This window comes from Oncorhynchus clarkii, chromosome 27 (assembly GCF_045791955.1).
Source record: "Oncorhynchus clarkii lewisi isolate Uvic-CL-2024 chromosome 27, UVic_Ocla_1.0, whole genome shotgun sequence".
NCBI lineage: Eukaryota > Metazoa > Chordata > Actinopteri > Salmoniformes > Salmonidae > Oncorhynchus > Oncorhynchus clarkii.
In genome coordinates, this window is record NC_092173.1 from 41605389 (window position 1) to 41620978 (window position 15590).

The 15590-nt window shown below is 42.1% G+C and overlaps 1 protein-coding gene across 3 annotated transcripts in view; it reads left to right on the forward strand.

The window, feature by feature from the left end:
- LOC139385891 (syntaxin-1A-like) overlaps nt 1-15590 on the forward strand; it is a 198912-nt gene that overhangs the window by 28730 nt on the left and 154592 nt on the right. The window lies entirely within an intron of this gene.

Below are 15590 nucleotides of genomic sequence, written 5' to 3' on the forward strand. Positions count from 1 at the left end.
TCAAAACAGTTCTCCTGACAAGCAGTCTTTTCTGCATGGAGATAAGATGACTGCTCCAGTCTCATCTGCATGGATATGACTGCTGCTCTCCTGTTGGTATTTCCTCTGCGTATGAATTCAATAGGCTTTTTTTAAAGTGCGCCGTAATCAATCAAATGCTGTATCTCCCCTACAGTGTGCTTAGATTTGATATATTATGCTCATAGATGTTGTTCCTCGTGTGGATCGTTAAGTATTTTATTTCATTTCCAAAGGCCTTTTATTGATCCCCACACACAACATTCTCCGCCAGGCCTAGCTTTGAAAATGAACACCGTTTTTCCATTTGAATTGTACATATTGGAGGTCAGTGCTCCACAGGGCCTTTACAAGTCCACGTTGTACATTTCCTATAGGGTTGTGTGTTTGTCCATGCGTTTGTGAGTGTTTTTTTCCGTATGCTGTTTACTTGAAGAAGGTGCCTTTAGTGAGGTTGTCGAGGGCTCTTCTAAGGGGGGCCCATTTGACTGTCGCACCAGTTTAGATCTCCACAGAGAGAGGCATGCTGGGAGAATGACACACACACACACACAGACACACACACACACACACACACACACACACACACACACACACACACACACACACACACACACACACACAGTGGAGGTCGGTGCCTTTTAAGATTAGGAAGGACAATTATTTGGCCTTATTTCTATTACAGCATAGGATGACTGTCATCCATATTCCATTCACCCAGCTTAATGTCACATTGATACGTTTAGGCTACTAAAATGTTCTCTATACTCACCATGAGGTTGTTACAACAGGTCGAGAGACAAACTGGAGTAATCAGACAGTGAGCCGTTCAATACCGCCTTGCTCACCCTTTCCTGCATCTAGGGTGAAATCATTAGTCCAAACAGTTGCAAAACGTTCAATTTTGCAACTAAAACGGGGAGTGTCTGTTGAACAAATTCAGGATAGGTCCCTCCCAGTTTCGTTCTGTTTGCTTCCGTTTAAGAAATGTTTTGAATCTGAAGAATCTGCGTACCAAGAAGTCGCCTTCTGCAAGAACCTCCAAGATGGCCGACTGAACACAGCAGTGTAGATCACCTCATGATAAAACGAAATATTCAAACAATCTGGATAATAACACAAAACAGATCACAAGGCTACAGAAAAGTATCAACAAATATTATGAAAACAAGCAACAGACAAACATGAAGGAGAGTAAAACAGGGGAACCAATCAACATGGAGAATAAAACAGGGGAACCAATCTCAACACGGAGAGTAAAACAGGGGAACCAATCAACACGGAGAATAAAACAGGGGAACCAATCAACACAGAGAGTAAAACAGGGGAACCAATCAACATGGAGAGTAAAACAGGGGAACCAATCAACATGGAGAGTAAAACAGGGGAACCAATCAACATGGAGAGTAAACCAGGGGAACCAATCAACATGGAGAGTAAAACAGGGGAACCAATCTCATCATGGAGAGTAAAACAGGGGAACCAATCAACATGGAGAGTAAAACAGGGGAACCAATCAACATGGAGAGTAAAACAGGGGAACCAATCAACATGGAGAGTAAACCAGGGGAACCAATCTCATCATGGAGAGTAAACCAGGGGAACCAATCTCATCATGGAGAGTAAAACAGGGGAACCAATCTCATCATGGAGAGTAAAACAGGGGAACCAATCAACACGGAGAGTAAAACAGGGGAACCAATCAACATGGAGAGTAAAACAGGGGAACCAATCTCATCATGGAGAGTAAACCAGGGGAACCAATCAACATGGAGAGTAAAACAGGGGAACCAATCTCAACATGACAACGTGACTCTTCTACAGACACAGACAATTTAATCTTTTCACCAGCGGGAAAGGTAAAGGCCGAAACCCATCTGTTAAAATCAATAAATGACAAACTGGGCAACATCCTTGAACTAGTCAGTGAGAATATAAAAGAGTTGAAGACGAGCCTCAAGATGAGTGATGGAAAAGCTGCGACATTGGAGAAAGACACAAACAAGCATAAAGGAACAGTCAATAGGATTGAAACCGAAGTTAACGAACTTAAAAATGAGAACATCGTTCTGAGAGAAGCCTTACTGGACATACAGACTACATCCATGAGAGAGAATCTGCTACTTACAGGTATCCAAGAGAAAGAAGGAGAAGTTCCTGAATCTGTAGTTAGAGAGTTCCTCCTTACAGCGCTTCAGATCCCACGCGAAGCTATCGACAAAATCCAACTTGAACGTGTACACGGACGGAGAGGGCAGAGGTATGAACGCCCAATCGTTGCCTTCTTTAAAGATGAAATAATGGTTAAAAGCCTGGGTGAAAGACCTGCTGGTATGAAAATAGGCTCAAACGACCAGTTCCTGAAGGAAATAACAGAACGCCACAAAGTTCTGTATCCAATCTTCAAGGAAAATAGATTGAAAGGGAAACGCGTAGCTCTCGTAGTCAATAAACTGTCTATTGACACCCAAATGTTCAGAGACACAAAGACTACTCCATGGCTATTCTAAAAATTACAAAGTTCTCATAGAGGAGGCAAATAATGGAACACAATACTAGCCATGATAGGGATTGTAATAATACAAACATATATATATAGATATAAAAGCTACCTTGAAATATAACTAATTGGAAAACACAAAAGCACTAACATGGTGGAGATAAATACACAGCAGACAGAAGGCTCAGTATGTGTGGATGTGTTGAGATGGAAGGTGTGGTGTGTTTCCTGGTGTTTGGGAAAGTGGAGATAAATACACAGCAGACTGAAGGCTCAGTATGTGTGGATGTGTTGAGATGGAAGGTGTGGTGTGTTTCCTGGTGTTTGGGAAAGTGGAGATAAATACACAGCAGACAGAAGGCTCAGTATGTGTGGATGTGTTGAGATGGAAGGTGTGGTGTGTTTCCTGGTGTTTGGGAAAGTGGAGATAAATACACAGCAGACAGAAGGCTCAGTATGTGTGGATGTGTTGAGATGGAAGGTGTGGTGTGTTTCCTGGTGTTTGGGAAAGTGGAGATAAATACACAGCAGACAGAAGGCTCAGTATGTGTGGATGTGTTGAGATGGAAGGTGTGGTGTGTTTCCTGGTGCTTGGGAAAGTGGAGATAAATACACAGCAGACCGAAGGCTCAGTATGTGTGGATGTGTTGAGATGGAAAGTGTGGTGTTAAGAGAGAAAGGAAATGGTTGCGTATCCCAGAACCAATGTACCGTGTCTGTTGTAACTCATTTGAAACAGGTACAGTGGGGCAGAAAAGTATTTAGTAAGCCACCAATTGTGCAAGTTCTCCCACTTAAAAAGATGAGAGAGGCCTGTAATTTTCATCATAGGTACACTTCAACTATGACAGACAAAATTAGAAAAAAAATCCAGAAAATCACATTGTAGGATTTTTAATGAATTTATTTGCAAATTATGGTGGAAAAAAAGTATTTGGTCAATAACAAAAGTTTATCTCAATACTTTGTTATATACCCTTTGTTGGCAATGACAGAGGTCAAACGTTTTCTGTAGCTCTTCACAAGGTTTTCACACACTGTTGCTGGTATTTTGGCCCATTCCTCCATGCAGATCTCCTCTAGAGCATCATAGTTGAAGTGTACCTATGATGAAAATTACAGGCCTCTCTCATCTTTTTAAGTGGGAGAACTTGCACAATTGGTAGCTGACTAAATACTTTTTTGCCCCACTGTATGTCTGTGAGCATGGGTTGTGAGAGAGCATTCAATGTTGTGCAGATGAGGGTTATACATTTTTATAAGGAATTATACATCTATTTATTTATTGGCCTATCATGGTGGAACTGCATTTTAAAATAAATGATACATCTATTTTACTAAATTGTCCATGGGAAGTTCAGCCCGGGAATTTTGCTTAAATTCATCAAACAAGTAAGCTTATAACAGTGAACCTATTTTGTGGGATACACATAAAGGCAATTCTAGGTCTTGTGGCATATTTTGGTTAAACTATCCCCCATTCAATGGCATTTCAACCCTCTGCATGCACAGTGCATTCTTCCATCACATGTGCACTGATCACATGTGCAGCTGATTCTCAAGATCTTGCACACTAATGAGATGCTATTAAGCCCACACTACTACACTGTCTGAGCCAAGGACTACATGCTTTCTGGTAAGTTTTGATTACAATACTGGGTGGGGTGAATATATTTCATATGACACATTATTTTTTTTTTAACTAGTAAATGGTAGCCGACAGCAAAGTGTGTTTAAATAATTTCTAACTTGTTAATAATTTCTGCTATTTAGTTTTTGCTACCATGTGGGTTTTTAGCTTGCTTGAGTCTGCTAACCGAGGAGTGTTAATTCACCTGTTTCCATGCCTGTTTCATTTTAAAACATTTATCTTACAAAGGAGTTGTTTAATCTAACTGCTTTATTATGTATCTGTACATGAAATTGTATTTATTTATATTTTTACTCATTTATGTCCTAATCTTTACAGGAAAATGCCATGGGCACTATCTGATGTGTAGAGACATTTCACTGCCGCTAATGTAGAAGGAAAATCTGTGTACATTTGCAAATACTGTGCCAAATCCTGCAAAGAATGCAACAAAGATGCAGAATCATCTGGCCAAGTGCATAAAGTTCCCTCAGTGCTCACAACAAGCAACCTCTGACAAAAGTCCCTCTACTTCTATTCGAGGTGAAAATGATGAATCAGACAACTTACCAATAGCAACAGCTCATGGTCCTCCTCGAATCAGAAGTTTTTTTTTTTACTCAATGGAGGAACGTAGTCAGAGAAATGCTGATGAATGTCTTGCTCGAGCTGTGTATGCAACTGGTTCACCTCTGATGCTCACAGTGTATTGGAAGAGATTTCTGAATGTTCTTCATGCAGCATACACCCCTCCAACCAGACATATCTACTCATTTGCTGGATGCAGAGTTCAACAGAGTTCAAGTGAAGGTCAAGCAAATCATAGAGAAAGCAGACTGTATATTGCAATCATCTCTGATGGGTGGTCGAATGTTCGGGGGCAAGGAATAATTCACTACATCATCTCCACCACTCAACCAGTATTCTACAAGAGCACAGACAAGGGACAACAGACACACCGGTCTCTACATTGCAGATGAGCTGAAGGCAGTCATCAATGACCTTGGACCACAGAAGGTATTTGCACTGGTGACAGACAATGTTGTGAACATGAAAGCTGCTTGGTCTAAAGTGGAGGAGTCCTTCCCTCCCATCACACCCATTGGCTGTGCTGTTCATGCATTGCATCTGCTCCTCAAGGACATCATGGCACTGAAAACAGTGGACACACTCTACAAGAGAGCCAAGGAAATAGTTAGGTAGGTGAATGGTCATCACATTATAGCAGTAATCTACCTCACCAAGAAAAGTGAGAAGAATACACATTGAAGCTGCCCATCAACACCCGTTGGGGTGGTGTTGTCATCATGTTTGGCAGTCTCCTGGAGGGGAAGGAGTCTCTCCAAGAAATGGCCATGTCACAGTCTGCTGATATGGACAGCCCCATCAAGAGGATCCTCCTGGATGATGTATTTTGGGAGACAGTGGTAAGCAGCCTGAAACCTATAGCAGTAGCCATTGCATGGATTGAGGGAGACTATGCCATCCTGTCTGATGTTCAGACTCTGCTTGCAGATGTAAGAGAAGAAATCCGTACTGCCCTGCCCACTTCACTGTTGCTCCAAGCAGAGGAAACTGCAGTTCTGAAATACATTAAAAGCGTGAACTTCTGCCTGAAGCCCATGCACACCGCAGCGTACATGTTGGACCCCAAGTATGTGGGCAAGAACATCCTGTCTGGTGCAGAGATCAACAAGGCCTATGGTGTCATCACTACCTTGGCCTGGATGAGGGGAAGGTTCTTGGCAGTCTGGCCAAGTACACTTCCAAGCAAGGGCTTTGGGATGGAGATGCAATATGGCAGTCGTGCCAACATATCTCATCAGCCACCTGGTGGAAGGGACTTTGTGGATCTGAGGCTCTTTCCCCTGTTGCCTCCATATCCCACCAACATCAGCATTTTACAGATGTATGTTGAAAATGTTTTTGGGAGATGTGATGGATCATTGGGGATCATTCAATATTCCCTTTCTTTTGTTGTTCAGTGAAATCATCCCATGTGAAGAGTCAACCAATTGAATTAAAATGTAATTTAATTCGTAACGGAATAGTTTTTAAAATTTCTATTGGAAGGATTTAATAATTTGCAATTATGTCTACTTATGATGAGGTAAAAGGTTTATGTTTGTCTCCATATGATATGGTAAATATATACAATGCAAAAAAACATCTACATTTAAATGGTATTAATATTAATTTGCATATATTTCCGTTAATTCCCATATATTCCTGTTTAATTCCCACAGAATGTTTCCACCTCTGAATATTCCCCAAAATGTGCAACCCTAGTCCTATATTGATGGAACTGTCCACAGCTATATACCCTAGACACCCACCTGAATGACCCAGACACTAAAGAGAAGTCCCTGCTGTTAGCTGCCTGCATGCAGCCAAAATGCGGTCAGAGACCTAAAGCAGTACAGCTGTCTCAACATACTGAGCCTGCCTGGCAGGGTTGGTCCTGCAGAGCCAGAGCCCCCTGATGGGAGAGCCTTAATATACACGGAAATTCTCAACGCTGCTAATGAGAACCTTGACGACCCTCGTACCTCGCCGGTGGGGTGCCCCCACCCAGGCAGTGGCAGTGCTGGCCAAACACTGGCTGCAGTAACCCATGGGGAGGGGGTCACAATCGGACATACAGAGAGGGGGCAAATTATTGTGGCCCTGGTGGCACAAAATAATCAAAAGGTCTGACTGCACAGAGATGCTTGGGAATATGGGGCGACAGGTAGCCTAGTGGTTAGAACGTTGGACTAGTAACTGAAAGGTTGCTAGATCGAATCCCCAAGCTGACGAGGTAAAAATCTATCCCTGAACAAGGCCGATAAACGCACTGTTCGTAGGCTGTCATTGAAAATAAGTATTTGTTCTTAACTGCCTTGCCTGGTTAAATAAATGGGGGAACATGTGTGGGTGTTTCAGGGGAAGGGGAGGGGATCTGACCTCCATCACCTAGGACGTGACAATGGTTCATCAAATCTACCCTTTTCTGCCCATTTTTTTGCTTCTCATACAGCTGCAATTGTATATGCATTTGTAAATCAAGACCTTTCTTGAATTGGGCTCTGAGATGGTGCAACTGTTGAGAATCTATGGCTGTTGAGAATCTATGGAGTATGGCTGTTGTGGGGGAAAGGTATGTGTGTGTGTCCCACAACTGTTGCGAGGGAGTAAAAGATGTTTGGACAATATAGGATGAATCACAATAATTGTTTGCTCAAAAATAATTGCTTTCCATAATGTAATTTTGGTAATGGTGAGAGGTAAAAATCCTTTGCATAAACTGCCTAGATTACTGCAAATATGAATAGCTAATTATGGAAAATAAGATAAGATAAATAGGAATTAAAAATTGTTAATAGCAAAATATAATACTAATCGAGGTGAGGGCGAAATGCATTTGGCGGTTGATCGGCTTCTGTTCTGTGGGTGGCACTGTGCTGTTTTCAAAGGATGGGTCCCGGTCTCTCCGGGGCCATGGGATCGGGGGGGGGGGGGGGGGGGGGGGGGTCGGGGGGTCGTCTGAGGAAGGGTTTTTGTGGGTGGAATAGTGGGGACCAATAGGAGGTTTACTTAGCAGCAATGCAAATATCATGGTACAGCTACAGTGGGGAGAACAGGTATTTGATACACTGGTGATTTTGCAGGTTTTCCTACTTACAAAGCATGTAGAGGTCTAATTTTTATCATAGGTACACTTCAACTGTGAGAGACGGAATCTAAAACAAAAATCCAGAAAATCACATTGTATGATTTTTAAGTCATTAATTTGCATTTTATTGCATGACATAAGTATTTGATACATCAGAAAAGCAGAACTTAATATTTGGTACAGAAACCTTTGTTTGCAATTACAGAGATCATACGTTTCCTGTAGTTCTTGACCAGGTTTGCGCACACTGCAGCAGGGACTCTGGCCCACTCCTCCATACAGACCTTCTACAAGTTAGGGTCCTCCCACTGGGCTGTCCCGAATTGTCCCCTCAGTTGGTCCCCGGGGGGGTGTCTCGACTGGCCCCTCGAAATCGAGCTACTGGCATCGACTCCTCTCAAGCCGGGCAATTCCAGGCAATGTGCCCCCCGGGCGCCACACTCAAAACACCTCCATTGGTCTCCATCTACAGTGGGGAGAACAAGTATTTGACACACTGCTGTTTTTGCAGGTTTTCCTACTTACAAAGCATGTAGAGGTCTGTAATTTTTATCATAGGTACACTTCAACTGTGAGAGATGGAATCTTAAAACAAAAATCCAAAAGATCATACGTTTCCTGTAGTTCTTGACCAGGTTTGCACACACTGCAGCAGGGATTTTGGCCCACTCCTCCATACAGACCTTCTCCAGATCCTTCAGGTTTCGAGGCTGTTGCTGGGCAATACGGACTTTCACCTCCCTCCAAAGATTTTCTATTGGGTTCAGGTCTGGAGACTCGCTAGGCCACTCAGGACCTTGAGATGCTTCTTACAGAGCCACTCCTTATCCCAACCTTGTGCAGGTCTACAATTTAGCCCTGATGTCCTTACACAGCTCTCTGGTCTTGGACATTGTGGAGAGGTTGGAGTCTGTTTGATTTAATGTGTGGACAGGTGTCTTTTACACAGGTAACGAGTTCAAACAGGTGCAGTTAATACAGGTAATGAGTGGAGAACAGGAGGGCTTCTTAAAGAAAAACTAACAGGTCTGTGAGAGCTGGAATTCTTACTGGTTGGTAGGTGATCAAATACTTATGTCATGCAATAAAATGCAAATGAATTACTTACAAATCATACAATGTAATTTTCTGGATTTTTGTTTTAGATTCCGTCTCTCACAGTTGAAGTGTACCTATGATAAAAAATACAGACCTCTACATGCTTTGTAAGTAGGAAAATCGTCAGTGTATCAAATACTTGTTCTCCCCACTGTACCTGGGGTGGTCGGTGGCGGTTCGGCTCTACCCCAGCCGTCTCTCCACGGGTTTGCGGTCCTTTGGCCCTGCTGGCTGTCGGGTCAGGGTACCCAGCAGTGGGGTTGACCTTCCGACTCCTCGAACGGGTCGCCAACTCAGTCCGGCTCCCACTCAGCAGGGCCTGAGTGTTCTGATGCGTCTCCACTGCTTCCAGGAGGCCCTCCAAGGTCTGGGGCGAGCATAGACTCGCTGCCCTCTTCATGTCATGGGGTAGTGCCAATAGGACGCGAACCTATTGGTTTTGATGTCGTCATCTTCTGTTAGCTTGATTAAGAACTGGTTTGGATGTGATTCAGTAGATGCTCCTCCTTGTAGCTTCCTGATTTCCTGAATGAGGATGCCGGCATTCTCCACCACTTGTGTCAGACCAGGGGGTTGGATCAAAACATTTACACAGATCAGACACAGTAGGATTAGTTCAGTTTCAAAGATGTTTATTAAAATAATAGTCCAAAAGAATAGGTCTCCCCCAAGAGACCCTCTCCGGGATACCGTCTTCTGGGCTGTATCCTGTGGCGATCAAAAACTGAACTCTCTCCTGTTACCTCTGGTACCGTCCCCAACTATACGGGAGTCCTTTCCTCCCCCAGTCTCTTCCCTGTGTGCTGCCCTTCGAGCAGCTTTATGGGACTTGTACAGCTGGTGAGCAATCAGCCCTTGATTACTCACCAACTTCCAATCAGCCCCAATTAGTCCTGGCCGGAGAGCCCATCGTGACCTGGCACGTCCAGCAGATGGCGCCATCGCCTCGTGATGTTTACTCCGTCTGTCACCAGGCCGCGACGAGTCTCCCCCTGGTGGCTGACCTGCTGTACGCCACAGTTTACCAACATATATTTTGATAAATAGAATTGAAAGTTGTCTCATTATGGTAAGTGGTGAAATAAGTATAGCCAGTTCTAATTGTAATGGCTTAGCAGATAAAAAGAAAAGATTATCAGTATTTACCTGGCTAAAAGACAAGGAATATAATGTCTATTGTTTACTATTGTTTTCACCAATTTTAGAATCAGTTTTGTGGAAAAAGTACTTGGGGGGTGAAATATATTTCTCCAGTGGGCAAAGAAATTCAAAAGTGGTGATGATAATAATAATTAATTAATATTAATTAACTAATAATTTACAGTAATTTTGATCCAAATGTACAAATTGTCCAAACAGATCCTCAAGGATCTCAAGGAACCATAAACAGATTTGGCTCATTAATCTATACGGTCCAAATAATGATGATTCACGGTTCTTTGAAAATATATATCATAATTGATCAACTCTACAAGCAACACTAGACTCTATTATTACGGTCGGAGATTATAATACGGTTTTAAATACCTCTATGGACCGTAAAGGAAATCACACTACAAACTAACACCATCATGCACTTAAAGGAAATCAGGAATATCATGGATGGTGCTAGTGGATATGTGGAGGCTTAAATACCCTGACTTAGTGAGAGATACATGGAGGTTTAATACCCTGACCTAGTGAGAGATACATGGAGGTTTAATACCCTGACCTAGTGAGAGATACATGGAGGAGGTTTAATACCCTGACCTAGTGAGATATACATGAAGGAGGTTTAATATCCTGACTTAGTGAGACATACATGGAGGAGGTTTAATACCCTGACTTAGTGAGAGATACATGGAGGTTTAATACCCTGACCTAGTGAGAGATACATGGAGGTTTAATACCCTGACCTAGTGAGATATACATGGAGGAGGTTTAATACCCTGACCTAGTGAGAGATACATGGAGGAGGTTTAATACCCTGACCTAGTGAGATATACATGGAGGTTTAATACCCTGACCTAGTGAGATATACATGGAGGTTTAATATCCTGACCTAGTGAGATATGCATGGAGGAGGTTTAATACCCTGACCTAGTGAGATATACATGGAGGAGGTTTAATACCCTGACCTAGTGAGATATACATGGAGGAGGTTTAATACCCTGACCTAGTGAGATATACATGGAGGTTTAATACCCTGACCTAGTGAGAGATGCATGGAGGAGGTTTAATACCCTGACCTAGTGAGATATACATGGAGGTTTAATACCCTGACCTAGTGAGATATACATGGAGGTTTAATACCCTGACCTAGTGAGAGATACATGGAGGTTTAATACCCTGACCTAGTGAGAGATACATGGAGGTTTAATATCCTGACCTAGTGAGAGATACATGGAGGTTTAATACCCTGACCTAGTGAGAGATACATGGAGGAGGTTTAATACCCTGACCTAGTGAGATATACATGGAGGAGGTTTAATATCCTGACCTAGTGAGATATACATGGAGGAGGTTTAATATCCTGACCTAGTGAGATATACATGGAGGAGGTTTAATATCCTGACTTAGTGAGAGATACATGGAGGTTTAATACCCTGACCTAGTGAGATATACATGGAGGTTTAATACCCTGACCTAGTGAGATATGCATGGAGGAGGTTTAATACCCTGACCTAGTGAGATATACATGGAGGAGGTTTAATACCCTGACCTAGTGAGATATACATGGAGGTTTAATACCCTGACCTAGTGAGAGATACATGGAGGAGGTTTAATACCCTGACCTAGTGAGATATACATGGAGGAGGTTTAATACCCTGACCTAGTGAGATATACATGGAGGTTTAATACCCTGACCTAGTGAGATATACATGGAGGTTTAATACCCTGACCTAGTGAGATATACATGGAGGAGGTTTAATACCCTGACTTAGTGAGAGATACATGGAGGTTTAATACCCTGACCTAGTGAGAGATACATGGAGGTTTAATATCCTGACCTAGTGAGAGATACATGGAGGTTTAATACCCTGACCTAGTGAGAGATACATGGAGGAGGTTTAATACCCTGACCTAGTGAGATATACATGGAGGAGGTTTAATATCCTGACCTAGTGAGATATACATGGAGGAGGTTTAATATCCTGACCTAGTGAGATATACATGGAGGAGGTTTAATACCCTGACCTAGTGAGATATACATGGAGGAGGTTTAATACCCTGACCTAGTGAGATATACATAGAGGTTTAATACCCTGACCTAGTGAGATATACATGGAGGTTTAATACCCTGACCTAGTGAGATATACATGGAGGAGGTTTAATACCCTGACTTAGTGAGAGATACATGGAGGTTTAATACCCTGACCTAGTGAGAGATACATGGAGGTTTAATATCCTGACCTAGTGAGAGATACATGGAGGTTTAATACCCTGACCTAGTGAGAGATACATGGAGGAGGTTTAATACCCTGACCTAGTGAGATATACATGGAGGAGGTTTAATATCCTGACCTAGTGAGATATACATGGAGGAGGTTTAATATCCTGACCTAGTGAGATATACATGGAGGAGGTTTAATATCCTGACCTAGTGAGATATACATGGAGGTTTAATACCCTGACCTAGTGAGAGATACATGGAGGAGGTTTAATACCCTGACCTAGTGAGATATACATGGAGGAGGTTTAATATCCTGACCTAGTGAGATATACATGGAGGAGGTTTAATACCCTGACCTAGTGAGATATACATGGAGGAGGTTTAATATCCTGACCTAGTGAGATATACATGGAGGAGGTTTAATACCCTGACCTAGTGAGAGATACATGGAGGAGGTTTAATATCCTGACCTAGTGAGATATACATGGAGGAGGTTTAATACCCTGACCTAGTGAGAGATACATGGTGGAGGCTTAATACCCTGACTTAGTGAGAGATACATGGAGGTTTAATACCCTGACCTAGTGAGATATACATGGAGGTTTAATACCCTGACCTAGTGAGAGATACATGGAGGAGGTTTAATACCCTGACCTAGTGAGATATACATGGAGGAGGTTTAATATCCTGACCTAGTGAGATATACATGGAGGAGGTTTAATACCCTGACCTAGTGAGAGATACATGGTGGAGGCTTAATACCCTGACCTAGTGAGAGATACATGGAGGAGGTTTAATACCCTGACCTAGTGAGATATACATGGAGGAGGTTTAATATCCTGACCTAGTGAGATATACATGGAGGAGGTTTAATACCCTGACCTAGTGAGAGATACATGGAGGAGGTTTAATACCCTGACCTAGTGAGATATACATGAAGGAGGTTTAATATCCTGACTTAGTGAGACATACATGGAGGAGGTTTAATACCCTGACTTAGTGAGAGATACATGGAGGAGGTTTAATACCCTGACCTAGTGAGATATACATGGGAGGTTTAATACCCTGACCTAGTGAGAGATACATGGAGGAGGTTTAATACCCTGACCTAGTGAGAGATACATGGAGGAGGTTTAATACCCTGACCTAGTGAGATATACATGAAGGAGGTTTAATATCCTGACTTAGTGAGACATACATGGAGGAGGTTTAATACCCTGACCTAGTGAGAGATACATGGAGGAGGTTTAATACCCTGACCTAGTGAGAGATACATGGAGGAGGTTTAATACCCTGACCTAGTGAGAGATACATGGAGGAGGTTTAATACCCTGACCTAGTGAGAGATACATGGAGGAGGTTTAATACCCTGACCTAGTGAGATATACATGAAGGAGGTTTAATATCCTGACTTAGTGAGACATACATGGAGGAGGTTTAATACCCTGACCTAGTGAGAGATACATGGAGGAGGTTTAATACCCTGACCTAGTGAGATATACATGGGAGGTTTAATACCCTGACCTAGTGAGAGATACATGGAGGAGGTTTAATACCCTGACCTAGTGAGAGATACATGGAGGAGGTTTAATACCCTGACCTAGTGAGATATACACGGAGGAGGTTTAATACCCTGACCTAGTGAGATATACATGGACGAGGTTTAATACCCTGACCTAGTGAGATATACATGGAGGAGGTTTAATACCCTGACCTAGTGAGATATACATGGAGGAGGTTTAATACCCTGACCTAGTGAGAGATACATGGAGGAGGTTTAATATCCTGACCTAGTGAGATATACATGGAGGTTTAATACCCTGACCTAGTGAGATATACATGGAGGAGGTTTAATACCCTGACCTAGTGAGATATACATGGAGGAGGTTTAATATCCTGACCTAGTGAGAGATACATGGAGGAGGTTTAATACCCTGACCTAGTGAGATATACAGGTTTAATACCCTGACCTAGTGAGAGATACATGGAGGAGGTTTAATACCCTGACCTAGTGAGATATACAGGTTTAATACCCTGACCTAGTGAGAGATACATGGAGGAGGTTTAATACCCTGACCTAGTGAGATAAACATGGAGGAGGTTTAATACCCTGACCTAGTGAGAGATACATGGAGGAGGTTTAATACCCTGACCTAGTGAGATATACATGGAGGAGGTTTAATACCCTGACCTAGTGAGAGATACATGGAAGAGGTTTAATACCCTGACCTAGTGAGATATACATGGAGGAGGTTTAATACCCTGACCTAGTGAGATATACATGGAGGAGGTTTAATACCCTGACCTAGTGAGATATACATGGAGGAGGTTTAATATCCTGACCTAGTGAGATATACATGGAGGAGGTTTAATACCCTGACCTAGTGAGATATACATGGAGGAGGTTTAATACCCTGACCTAGTGAGATATACATGGAGGAGGTTTAATATCCTGACCTAGTGAGAGAGACATGGAGGAGGTTTAATACCCTGACCTAGTGAGAGATACATGGTGGAGGCTTAATCAAGCTAGTTGTCTTGATTACTTTCTTATGTCATTCTCTCTGGCACCAAACGTTTAAAAAGTGTTGATAGGGAACAGAATGCGGTCAGACCATCACATAATTGGCATATATATATTACTCTTACAGAATTTCCACGTGGGCGAGGATATTGGAAATTTAATCAAGGCCAACTGGATGATAACTTGTTTTTAACTAGGACAGAAGAATTTATAACTTTTTTAATTTTTCCGACATAACATAGGTACAGCACATCCCCTTATTGTGTGGGACACTTTTAAATGTGCCTTTTAGAGGCCATGCAATTCAGTATTCATTTATAAAACAAAAGACATTTAGGATCAAAAGAGTCCATCTTAACAAAGGAACTTGAAGGACTAACAGAACAGACAGGTGGCAATAATAACTACCATAGAGGCACAGAATAAGTTAGAGGAAACACCAAATGAAACGGAGCAACTTATTCTAGAAAGATCCAGTGTAATATAGTATAAAAATAAAGCAAACTGGATGGAATAAGGGGGAAAATGCCCCAAATTCTTTTCCCATCTTCAACATAGAAATGTTACCGAAGTTTTTTATTGAAACTATTTGTGTAAACATCACCCTGATTTAACTCTTTACTCGTATAACAGTTTACCTATTTGCTTATGGTTTTGCCGACACCTCGTGACCTGATTTTTATATTATATAAACCAAAAAATATAACATTTGGTCTGGAATGGCAAGCCAGACACAATTAATAGGGCCTATTTATATAATGAATATGAATTCGGGGGGGCAGAAATGATTAA